This window comes from Hyaloscypha bicolor, assembly GCF_002865645.1.
Source record: "Hyaloscypha bicolor E unplaced genomic scaffold K444scaffold_135, whole genome shotgun sequence".
Lineage (NCBI taxonomy): Eukaryota > Fungi > Ascomycota > Leotiomycetes > Helotiales > Hyaloscyphaceae > Hyaloscypha > Hyaloscypha bicolor.
The window spans coordinates 355,850-368,644 of record NW_020194637.1 but is presented as its reverse complement, the minus strand read 5'-3'; positions in this window follow the sequence as shown (position 1 = coordinate 368,644).

Here is a 12,795-nt window from a genome sequence, read left to right as displayed (position 1 = left end):
TTTTTCTATATTTTTTCGATTTTATTATTAATACTAAAAGCTAGTATCTAATTACTCTCTACTAATACTTCTATTAATACCTTTACTAATACTAAAAGCTAGTATCTAACTACCTATAACCTTTCTCTTTTTTTCTAAATTTCTTCTTTTTTAAACTCTTTTTCTAAACTCTTCTTTTTCTAAACCTCTTTTTCTTTAAACTTCTTTTCTTTTAAATCCTTTTTCCTTTAAACCTCTCTTTCTTTAAACCCCTCTTTCTTTAACTCCTCTACTAATAATACTAAAATCTAGTATCTAATTATTATTTCCGGCTTACTTTTATCCGGAACTTCTATACTATAAGTCTTTAACTTACTTATTTCTTAGAAAGCTAAATTTTAGATTCTTTTTTCTCTTTTCTAATACCTCTTATATCTTTAGGCCTTTTAGAAATACTTTCTCTTAAACTTCCAAAAAGAGGCTAACTTCTATTTAGATTCTTTCGAATTTTAATATCTTTTCTCCTTTTCTAATATTTTCTTTTCTTCTTTAATATTTATAAAAGCCTTTAGGCTATTACTAAATATCTCTATTCTTTATCTTGAAATATATACTAACTTATTTTTATAGGAAATAGCCTTTTTTCTCTAATCTTAACTTCTTTAATATATATTTCTTATTTTTAGGCTATTTAGATATCTCTTTATTCTTTTTTATAAAATATATACTAACTTATTCTTTAGTTCTTTTTACCTTATCTCCGATTTTAATAAGCCTTTCTTTTATATATATATTTAGTTAGTACTAGTTCTTATAACTTATAGTTAGGCTCTTTTATAATCTATAATTAAGCTTTTTATTTATCTAATATTCGAGTATTTTGTTTTACTTCTATTTTATATATTTTTATATATTTTAATTTCCTTTTATTATAAATTAGAACTTAAATAGTATTTATTTTAAATACTTGTATTTTCGGATATATAAGACTTCTATAAATCTTTCGAGATTATAAACTAGCTTATTTTAGTTCGGGAAAGCTTTCTTAAAAGTATTTCAGAAGTTATAGTATTTACTATAAGCTTTTCTAAAGATTAATATAATATAAATAATCTGGTTTATTCTTTTTTTATAAAGCAAACTACTATTTTAAATCTATATAAAAGTTCTAATTATTTCTCGAGTTAAAATATAAATACTTTTTATTTCTATTAAATTAGATATAAAGATATAATAAGTATATATAATAGTATATAGATAGGTATTAGATATTATAGATCTAGTTTCCTATTTTAGATATAGCTTATAATCGGAATTATATGGATTATATAGGATTTCCTAATTAAGTAAAGGGCTTTATATACCTGGCTAAGTACTAGAAAATATATAGGGAGACACTCCTAGCTTTAAAAGAGGCATTAATTAGTCTCTTATTAGAATTAATTCTTGGAATCCGTTATATTTATAAGTATTACTTCGTAGCTTACTTACCTTAATTACTTATATATTACCTTACTATTATATATCTTATATTCTAATTAATCTAACTTTCGGGAAGTAGTTTATTATAAGATAGTTAAGCTATTAATAGACAAAACCACTAATAGCTAGAGTATTAACTAGAAGAAGCGCCTCTACTATTACTAGGGCGACCTAGTTAAGTACTCAGGAAAGTGCCTAGTTAGTTACTCTAGCTATTACCTAATTAGGAGAAGGGAATAGAACTCAGATATCTCTAGAACTAGCTAGTAGGATAATAATAATAGAGAAGCTAGTAGCGGCTTATTATTATATTACTAAGTTAGAAGCAGAGATATAATAGAGAGAGAATCTAGAGGATCTAGAAGCTCAGATTTACTATCTTAAGAATATTTAGATACCTATTATAGAACCTATTATATTACTGGCGGTATATTTAGTTTATAGAACTCCAAAAACCCGAGAATTACTAATTTATAAGGGGAAAAGTATTAAGAAAGCCCAGGACTTCTTTTACTAGGCAAAGCTAAAATAATATAAAGATGGCGGAATTACCTAGGCTATAGATATAGTAAAGGTTATATATTATATTTCCTGCTTTAAGGATATAGCCAGGAATATCTAGAAGTATAGGAAGTAATTAGTAAGTATTAATACTATGGATTAGGAGACCTTTATTAAGTTTATAAAGGATTTTATCTTAGATCCGGAGAACTATAGTAATAATATTCTTACTAAGTTTAAGGATATAAAATAGTAGCCAGGTTAGAGTATCTAAAGCTTTATATCTTATTTAGATAGCCTATTAGATAACTTGGAATATATGAATTTACTATAAGAGTAGAATAACTTATTTAGTAGCTTGAGGCAGGAGATTCGGGACAAGATTAATTACTAAGGAAATACTTTATAAGAAAGAGAGAAGCTTATTTCTATAATTATAAGAGTCAAGAATAACTTAAACTAGTCTATTTAACGGGAATATAATAATAAGCTAACAGATTAATAAAAGAAAGAAAATTAGAGAAAGAAAAGAAGGAATAATAAAGGGAAACGGAAGAGAAATATATCCCTATTATAAGATTTATATAACCGGGATAGTAAAAGTATAGTAATAGGGTCTAATATAATATCTATATTAGGATTTATAAGACCGGATATAACTTGCTTTACTTATTAGAAAAAGGGTTACTATATTATTACTTGCCTAAATTAGGGAAAACCGACTTATTATAACTATAATAAGTCTAGCTATAAGGTATATAAGTACCCAGAACTAAAAAAGCCGGGAAACGGATATATTCTATAGTAGTTATACTTATTTATATTACGGAGGGCAAGGCCCCTAAAACGAGAATAGTAATTAAGATTACTATTAAGATAAGGAAAGGTAAGTAAAGGATTAGAATATTAGTTAACTCGGGTATAGAAGCTAATTATATAAAGAGAAGGTTAGCCTTAGATATAAATATTCCGTTAATATTAAGGATAATTCCCTTATTCTTACTAGAGAAAAGGAGGATTTATTTATATAGAGATTATATTCTTGGAATTATTACTAAAAATATATTAGGGAACTAAAGAAAGGCTAATATATACTTTATATTATATAATTTTAATCTAAATTATATTAATATAATACTTGGATTCCTATAGCTTTACTAGGTTAATTCCCTAATTTCTTTTAAAGAAATAATATAGAGATACTAGATTTAATTATAGAAGATTAAAGTTCTAAATACTAGAAAGTTTACTAAAGTAATAAAGTATAAGATATATGTTTTTCTATTAATTACTTATCTTATAATAGATAACTAAAGAATTACTACTATTACTATAAATAAGATAGCTATATTTCCTAGAAAGTATCGGGATCTTTTTCAAGTATTTTTTATAGAGGCTATAGGTATATTACCTAACTACTATATAATAGAGTATTATATAGATCTGGAATCAGGATTCTAATTATTATATAGTTCTATATATATTTTATTAGAAAGAAAGCTTAAAGTTTTTTGGGAATATCTTAATACTAGCTTAGAGAAGAGATAAATTCGTTATTTTACTAGCCTAGCTAATACCCTAATTATATTTATTCTAAAGAAAGAAGGTAGCCTATATCTATATATTAATTATTAGGGTCTAAATAGGATTACTATTAAGAACCAAATACTATTACTACTTATTAGTAAGATAATAGATAGGCTTTATAAAATAAAGATATATATAAAGTTAGATTTAAAGAATACTTATTATTAGTTATAAATACGGGAGAATAATAAGTAAAAAACGGTATTTCAAATATACTATAAATATTTTAAGTACTATATTATATTCTTTAAACTATCTAATATTCTAGTAATATTTCAGGTATATATTAACTATATACTAGTAAGCCTTATAAATATTATTTATATAATTTATCTAGATAATATTTTAATTTATTTAGAGAATCTAGAATAATATATAATAATAGTCTAATATATACTCGAGTAGTTATAGTAATACTAGCTTTTTATAAACTTAGTAAAATACAAGTTTAATATAAAGAGAATAGAGTTCCTGGGATTTATAATTAGCCCAGATAATATAGAAATAGAGGCTAGCCGGGTTATAGCTATTAGGAAATAGCCGGCCCTAAAGAATAATATCTGAGAAATTCAAGTATTCCTGGGTTTTACTAACTTTTACTAGAGGTTTATCTATAAATATTCTAGAGTAATAAAAGAATTAACTAATTTACTAAAAACTAGCAGAAAACTACTATATTAGTTTAGCTAGACGGATAAGGCAAATAAGGCTTTTAGGGAACTATAAATTATATTTATAATAGTACTAATTCTTTATTATTTTAATCTAGCCTTAAAGATTTATATAGAAATAGATACTTTAGGATTTATAATTATAGGTATAATTTTCTAGCTCTTTAGTAAGGGGACAGAAGCTAGATAGTACTCTATTACTTTCTATTTAAAAAAGATAACTATAATTAAGAGTAAGTATAAGATATATAACTTTAAACTCTTAGCTATTATTCTAGTATTTCATATTTAGTAGTATTACCTAGTATATACCCGGTATACTATTATTATTAAGATAGATTATAATAACTTGAAATACTTTATAACTAAAAGAAAACTAAATAGTTAATAGATAAGATAGGTAAAGAAACTAGTTACCTTTAACTTTGTTTTAGAATACTAGCCGGAATATAGTAATCCCGCTAATAGGCTATTAAGGAGGCCAGACTTTATAGTAGATATAAATAAAGATACTTTATTATCTATATTTTATAATAAGCTATAGAATATAGAATAGAAAATCCTATAGGTAATAGTAATAGGATACTATACTATCCCTATAATACCGTAATATAAGGCCTAGGAAAAAGGAGATAAGTACTCTTTAATTAGTAAGATACTAAGGAATTCCGAAAAGGAAGTTTATTTTAGTAATAAAGTAATACCGGAAATATTATTACTTGAGCCTATTACTAGTATAACTAGTTATAAATAATATATACTACGGATTCTAGTTATATAGATAGCTAGATCCAAAATAGTATATAAGGAAAATAGAGAGATATTACTTGAATTACTATTATAGTATTAAAGACTCGATTTATTAGTATAATATTAGTAGTATAAATAGTTCTTAAAAAAGACTTTTACTAAAGCTATTAAGACTTGGGAACTTAATATATCTGGGTTATTAAGATATTAGGGTATTATTTATATATTAAATAAGCTAGCTTTTAAAGAAGAATTACTATAAACTAACTATAATAATTCTATAAGTAGGTATTTTAGTACTAGTAAGATACTAGAGATTCTCTAAAGAAAGTACTTCTAGTAAAGTATAAAAAAGAATATAAAAAACTATATTAGAACTTGTTCTATATATTAATAGACTAAGATAAAGAGATATTTGCTATATAATATACTTAGTTTATTTCTCTTTCTCTCTAAGTTATAATAAGAAATTACTATAAACTTTATTATAAGGCTACCTCTTTCTAGGTTTTATAGTAAAGTATATGATTTTATACTTGTTATTATTAATAGATATATAAAAATAATATAATATATTCTAATTACTAAGGAAGTCTTGGCTCCTAAGCTAGTAGAACTATTTATATATTATATTATTAAAGACTTTAGTATGCCTATAAGTATAATCTTTAATAAAGGATCTGTCTTTATAAGCAAGTTCTGGTCAAGTTTATACTTTTACTTAAAGGTTTAATAATAGCTAAATATAGTATTCTATTTATAAACTAATAGATAAACGGAGAATTTAAACCAAATTCTAGAATAATACTTGAGGTACTATACTAGCTACTAGTAGAATAACTAGATAATAAAGCTTGCTCTTATAAAATTTATATATAATAACTTTATATATTTAATAATAGAAATATCTCTATTCTATATCTTATATGAATTCTATTCTAGTATTAAACTATATATTAAGGATAATATTCCAGAAAAAAAAGTACTAGTAATATAGGAAAGAGTATAAAGAATTCAAATAGAATAGGAGATATTAGAGAAATAATAGTAAAAAGTAGTAAATATATAGAAAAAGTATTATAATAAGAAATATATTAATAAGAAGTTTAAGATATATAATAAAGTTATACTTTATATAAAAAATATTTAATAGCTATAATCTAGTATAAAGCTAGTAGATAAATATTTTGGCCCTTTTAAAATTCTAGAAATTATAGGAATATATAAATAGATATATTATTTGAAATTATTATTATTATATTAGATCTATAATATTTTCTATATTTCTTTCTTAGAACTATAATACCCGCAAGCTAGTATTATAGTAAAACTAGAGCCGGTTGAGATTAAAGGCAAAGAGGAATTCGAGGTAAAATCTATTATAGCCTATAAAAAGAATAGAAAAAAAAGAAAGTATCTTATTTATTAGAAGGGCTATTTACTAATAAATAATATATAGGAATTACTAAATAATCTAGAGAATATAGCTCAAGAATTATAAGAATACTTAGAAAAGAGTAATATTATAATATTATTAGCTAAATAGAAATATAAAAGATAAATACTTTTATTAAGAAACTATTAAAAAACCATATATTTATTCTTAGAAAAACTATATAAAAATTATTAAAAACTCTAATTTCTATATCTTATAAATATCTTACTCTTATAATTATTCTCTATTATTCTTATTATTATTCTTATTAGAATTCTCTCGAGAAATAAATAGTAAATTAGCCTATAAAGCTATTAGTTATTAGTAAGAAATAAGGAAAAAGTAAGTTTACTTAATACTAAAGAATATTAACTATACTATTAAAAGTACTTTATATTTATATTAAGCTAGTAAGAATTACTTAACTTATTTCTTGAATTATTAGAGGAATTTATTAGCCTTAAATAATAGCTTTAATATAAGAAATATATATAGTTTAGTATAAAAGAAAAGTAGTAATAGCCTTTTCTTTTTCGGATAAAGAATAGGGAAGATACTTATATATATTAATAGCTTAAAAAAGGCAGTTTAATTATACTATATATATTTAAGGAACCTTAAATAATATTAGAATAAGAAATAAAAGAAGGAATTTATAACTTATAGGATTATATTTCTTATTCTTAGAATAATAGTAATTATATACTAAGTAATTATTACTCTTAATATAAGTAAGGTCGGGAAACTTAGTAATATTCTTGAAATATTAAAGATAGTAAGAGTAAATTAAGGATATAGGAATATTAGTTAAACGGGTAATAATAGGCTAATAAGTACTAAGAGAAGTATTTATTTTAATAAATAAAGAAATAGAAAAGGAAATTAGAAAGAAACTTAAATAAAGCTTAAATAAGGCTTAAAGAAGCTTAAAGGAGCTTAAAGAAGGCTTAAAGAAAAAAGGTAAGAAATAAGGAGAAGCTAGGTATAGTATTATAATTAAGAAAAAGAAAGGTTAGTTAGTAGGAAAAGAGAGGCCTTTTTATAATACCCTTTTCCTAAATAGTAATTATAAATTCGGAATTAGCTCTATACTAGGAATATCCAGAAAATTCTAAAGAAGGAATTTATAAATAAACTAGAAGATTAGATTAACTTTTCTAAGCTCTTAGGCCTATAGAATAATAATTTATTTGCAAATAGAGGCTAAGTTAGGATTTATAAACTAATTAGGAAATTAGATAAGCTTTATATCCAATAGTATATACTATATTTATATTACCTTTATAAAAGGGAATTACTAGAGGCAATTTATAAACTAGCTAGGAAGAGTTAGTAAACTATATTCTTAATTCTATTACCTAATATAATAATAGGGTAATTATAGGAAGTCTTTAGGAAAAGCTAATAGCTAGGAAAGTTTTAGGGAAATATTTATAAAGCTATTTATAGTTTTCCCAGGCCTTTTAGGAATAAGGGCCTAGAGGGGGAATTAATATAATAGATATATATAATAGTATATAGATAGGTATTAGATATTATAGATCTAGTTTTCTATTTTAAATATAGCTTATAATCGGAATTATATAAATTATATAGGATTTCCTAATTAAGTAAAGGGCTTTATATACCTGGCTAAGTACTAGGGAATATATAGAAAAATATTCCTAGCTTTAAAAGGGATATTAATTAGTTTCTTATTAGAATTAATTCTTGGAATCTATTATACTTATAAGTATTATTCCGTAGCTTACTTACCTTAACTACTTATATATTACCCTACTATTATATATCTTATAAAAAAATAGTAGATATTTTTAAGCTAGATTATAATACTAGTTAAATATTAAGACTCTTTCTATATCTTATAGAATATTACTTATAGCTCGAGATATATTATATTTAATAAGGCTTCTATATCTAATTATTACAAGTATAAGATCTAGGGCCTAGAAAATATAGTTAGACTATTTCTATTTTAATAATTCAAAGCTAAAAAGAGAAGAGAATCCCAAAAGAGCCTCGGATCTAAATAATTACAAGCTATATACGGGCCTATATACTAGCTTAAACTCGGGGTTATATATAATAATCAGGTAATTATAGATACCTTACTTAGATACCAGATGCCTCTCTAGCTCTAGTCTAATTCCTACTAGTACCATATATTATAATAACCGTAATATTACTCTTCCCCTTAAAGTAAGCTCATTCCTGAGCTTTAAAAGTCCCTATTAAATTTCCAAGTTACAAGTTATATATTAAAGGCCAGGGCCTTTTGCACGTGACTTTAAAGGATTTCTATCCGTATTATATGATTCCGGTAATATATTATTCTTGGTATAGTCTAACTAATAGAGGAGATTCTAGAGCGGTCCTGGCTATTCGGGGTTCTTATTATAGAAGCTCTAAAGAGCTAGGGTACTATTACTTAATAAGAAAGCAGGATACTACTCCGGATCTAGGTTCTATTCTTTCTACTAGACTCCGTACTTTAGCTTCCCATAAAGCAGTTTTACTACTTATATCTCTTGAACTTTATACTCTATTTCCCTGTCTTATAGTTCTAATAATAGAGGCTCCGGATTTACTTATTCGGGAAGGGAATTACCTGGATCTTTATATAGCTTCTCTATATAAAATACCGGATATATTCTTATTAATTCCGGAAGCTTAAGCCTAAAGAAATATCTTACTTATTCCAGGATTTCATATAATTCTTCTATTTAGTAAGCTAGCTTATGGCTCGGATAATTATTCTTCTAGTACTTGGTAGTAATCTATACCTTATCTCCTATTTCGAAGTTTACTAGTTAGCGGTATTTATTAGCTTAAGTAATATAATATTCTTATACTTATATTATATTCTCCTATATCTTTTACTATAATTTATAGAGCCATATTACTAGGGCCTTTATTTTTTGTCTATTTAGCTCTTTCTTTAGGGTATCCGATTATACTTGGGTTTCCTAGTTAAATAATATCTGCGGTTTATAGCCCTTTTCTATAAGAAACGGGAATTAGCCTATAGTCTTATAGACTAGAGCTACCTACTAGTAATTAATTATTATTACCTATTTGTCCTAATTATCTTAGTAGTAATTTATATAGGAATATAGCTATTAGTCAAAGTACTAGTTAATAATCTCTATCTAGCTATTAGTTTGGAGATAGTTAGTAGTTAATAACTTAAGCTTTATACTAATATACTTATAGAACTTACTTCAGAAATCCGATATAAATTAGGGGCCTTAATTAGATACTATAGTCTCCGGGATACTAACTTGGCGAACTATATAGATAAGGAATAGGGGTACTAACTCTTTAGCTATTACTATATCTCGGATAGGAATTATAATAGGGTACTTATCTAGGTAATTAATAAAGATTACTACCATATTATACTTGTTCCTATTCTCTAGATATTTCTTGAAATCTACTAATATATATTACTAGGGGTAGTTAGGGACTAGTAATAAATATAAGAGCCCTGGCTTCTTATCTCTAGAGATATGGAATTATTAGCAGGTATAATAGTTATTCCTATACTAATTAATATCTATATCTTGGCCTGGCTAGTAATAGCAGGCCTAAAGAAGCTATTAAAGCTTGGCTTATTCTAAATATCTTATTAGGGGCTATATATATATCTCCTAAATAAGGATAGTATATAAGGATATCTCGGGTATTATTATACTATTAGATATAAATAGTTTACTATATTATAAGAGGAGGCCATCTTATAGTATTCAAGTACCTTCCTTCTTATTTCTTGCCTTATCCCGTAGCTCTTCTAGCTCCGGTAACTCTTGGTTCTTGTTTAATAGCTTATTTACTAGTTAGATATTATTATACTAGGTTTCTTCCTGAGCCGGGCTTATAAAGGCCTTAATTAGGGCTAACTAGAGATCCCGTATAATATTATTATTAATCTTTTATTATAAGAGAAGAATTTGGGTTTAGTAGGCTACTATTACCTTATCCTAGGTAATTATATTCTCGTATTTCCTACTTAGGGCATTTGCTTATTTATTTAACTTACCTGCCTAATATATAAGCTTAAAATAATAGTAAGAAAGATACTTTACCTAGTAAGCTTATCTTACTAAGAGCTTCTTTATAATTATAAAGTACTCAAGGGCTTAGTAATCTGAGTAAATTATAAAAGATGCCTTCTATAGGCCTTCTAGCTCCGCTTACTATTTAGTTAAAGAGAGAATAATAGCAAGTATCTTTTTATTATAGATATTATAGTTTAGCTCTACTAACTATATAGTCTTAAAGAAGAATACTACCGGATACTAGAATCTTATCTAGGGGTCTTATTATAAGAGGATACTAGCTATAACTCTATTTAATATATTCGTCTTAACTATAATAGGGAGATTCGGGTTATAGTAGTATAGAATTAGTACCGAGAATATAGCTTGCTTTAGCTTAGTAAAACCTTTTTAATACTAATTTATTTACTTAAACAGAACTCTCTTATATATTAGAGCTATTAGGGGCTTTGCTATATAGCTATATTCCGTAATAAAGTACTAATAAAAGTTATAAAAACCCAGAAAGCCTTATATTTCTTTAACTATCTTTAGTAGTTACTAGTTCTTAATAACTACTATCTTATCTGGATCTACTTTAATACCTCTAGTAAAAATAATAAAGCCTAAGTACTTTATATAAATAACCTTAAACTCTAATTTCTTAATATTCGCTTAGAGGCCGGTATCCTATAATTACTAAAAGACCTTTTATATATAGTCTTTATACTTTAGGGAATTATCCGAATAAATCAGGATATTATCCAAATAAGTTATATAAAAGATATTAAGGTAATTAAAAAGGATATTATTTATATATCTCTAATATATAGCAGGGCTATTAGTTAGGCCTTCCTAAAGAACCTTATATTTATAGGCCCTATATCTTATACGGAATATTATAAGTTCTTCTAATTCTGGGTCTATTTAGATTTAATAGAATACTTGCCAAATATCTAGCTTTATATAGACCTTGGCTTAAGCTAGTTATATAAGGGTCTCATAAATAAGGGAAAGAGGATAATAGTTCTTTTATATTAAGTCATTTAGCTTATAATAATTAATATAGAATTAGAGAGCTCTATTGGCCTTTTTTATAAAGAGGATCAGGGATATAAAAGGGGACTAGCTTGGCTTAATAAAGCCCTATTAGAGGTTCTTTTTAAGGAAGCGCTTGATCTCCTATAGCTTATAGGTTAACTATTAATAGAGCAGGAAATACCCTAGGCTCTCTGGGCCTTTAGGATTATTAATCTAAATCTTATAGTTATATAGTTAATATAGAAATAAGACATTTAATACTTTCTTTAAAAAGATATCTATAAAATCCTTAAACTTCTTTAGTAAGACTCTTACTAGCTATTATAGCTCCGTTTCTCCTAGCTATTACTTGCCCGGGACAAACTCGTCCTCTTACTATAATTCTAGCTCTTTATTAATCTCGAAAAACAATATTATAAAGAAAAGGTTCTTCTTTTTCTATAGATTTATCTAGAAAGTAGCCGGTAAGATATCTATAATATTAATTAAGGGCCTTAACTAGATCTTATGGCTTTCTTTTAGATAGTATGGTTTTAATATCCCTATCTCTAGCTTAGAAGAAACTTCTATATTTCCTAAGGCTACTTGTATTTCTCTATAGTATTGAGCTTAATTCTTTTACTATATATAGCTTTCTGAGCCTGGCTTAGGAAGAAAATAAGGAGATTTCCTTTTTATAAGCTAAGGTCTTTAGAACTTATTTATAGCTATAGCTTTATCTCTTTTATCTGCGTTTTCTTAGTACTAGTTACTTTTTCCAGGTTCCAAGTTCTTATATATAGTAGTTAGGACCTTATCCTAACCCTTTTTTCTAGGCTAATTATCTGGCTAGATTAACCTTCTATTCTTGTAATTAATTAGGATACTAGTATTTATAAACTACTATTATTCCAAAATTATATTATACTTACCTAGCCCTATAACTAGTATAGGTACTAGGACCCTCTATTTATTAATTAAGAGTATAAGCTTAATATAGTAAATAATAGGTACGGCCTACTTACTATTAAACCCCCTTATATTATAGGGTAATACTAATTAAGTAGGCTTAATATCTAGAAATTATTTAATTATTCTTATAAACTTGGAATTAATAAAAGTATATCCGTTTACTCTGGTATTAATAAGAGAAGAAGTCTTAATACCTAATCTATTATTACTAACTATATAAGGAAATATAAACGCTTTACCTCCTAGTAGCTAGCTCAAATTAACTTCTGCTATATTTATATAATATAGCCCTAAAAAGAAGACTTTCTTTAGGGGTTCTCGTTTCCCTATTCTATATTCTTGGATAGCTTACTTGTAGTAA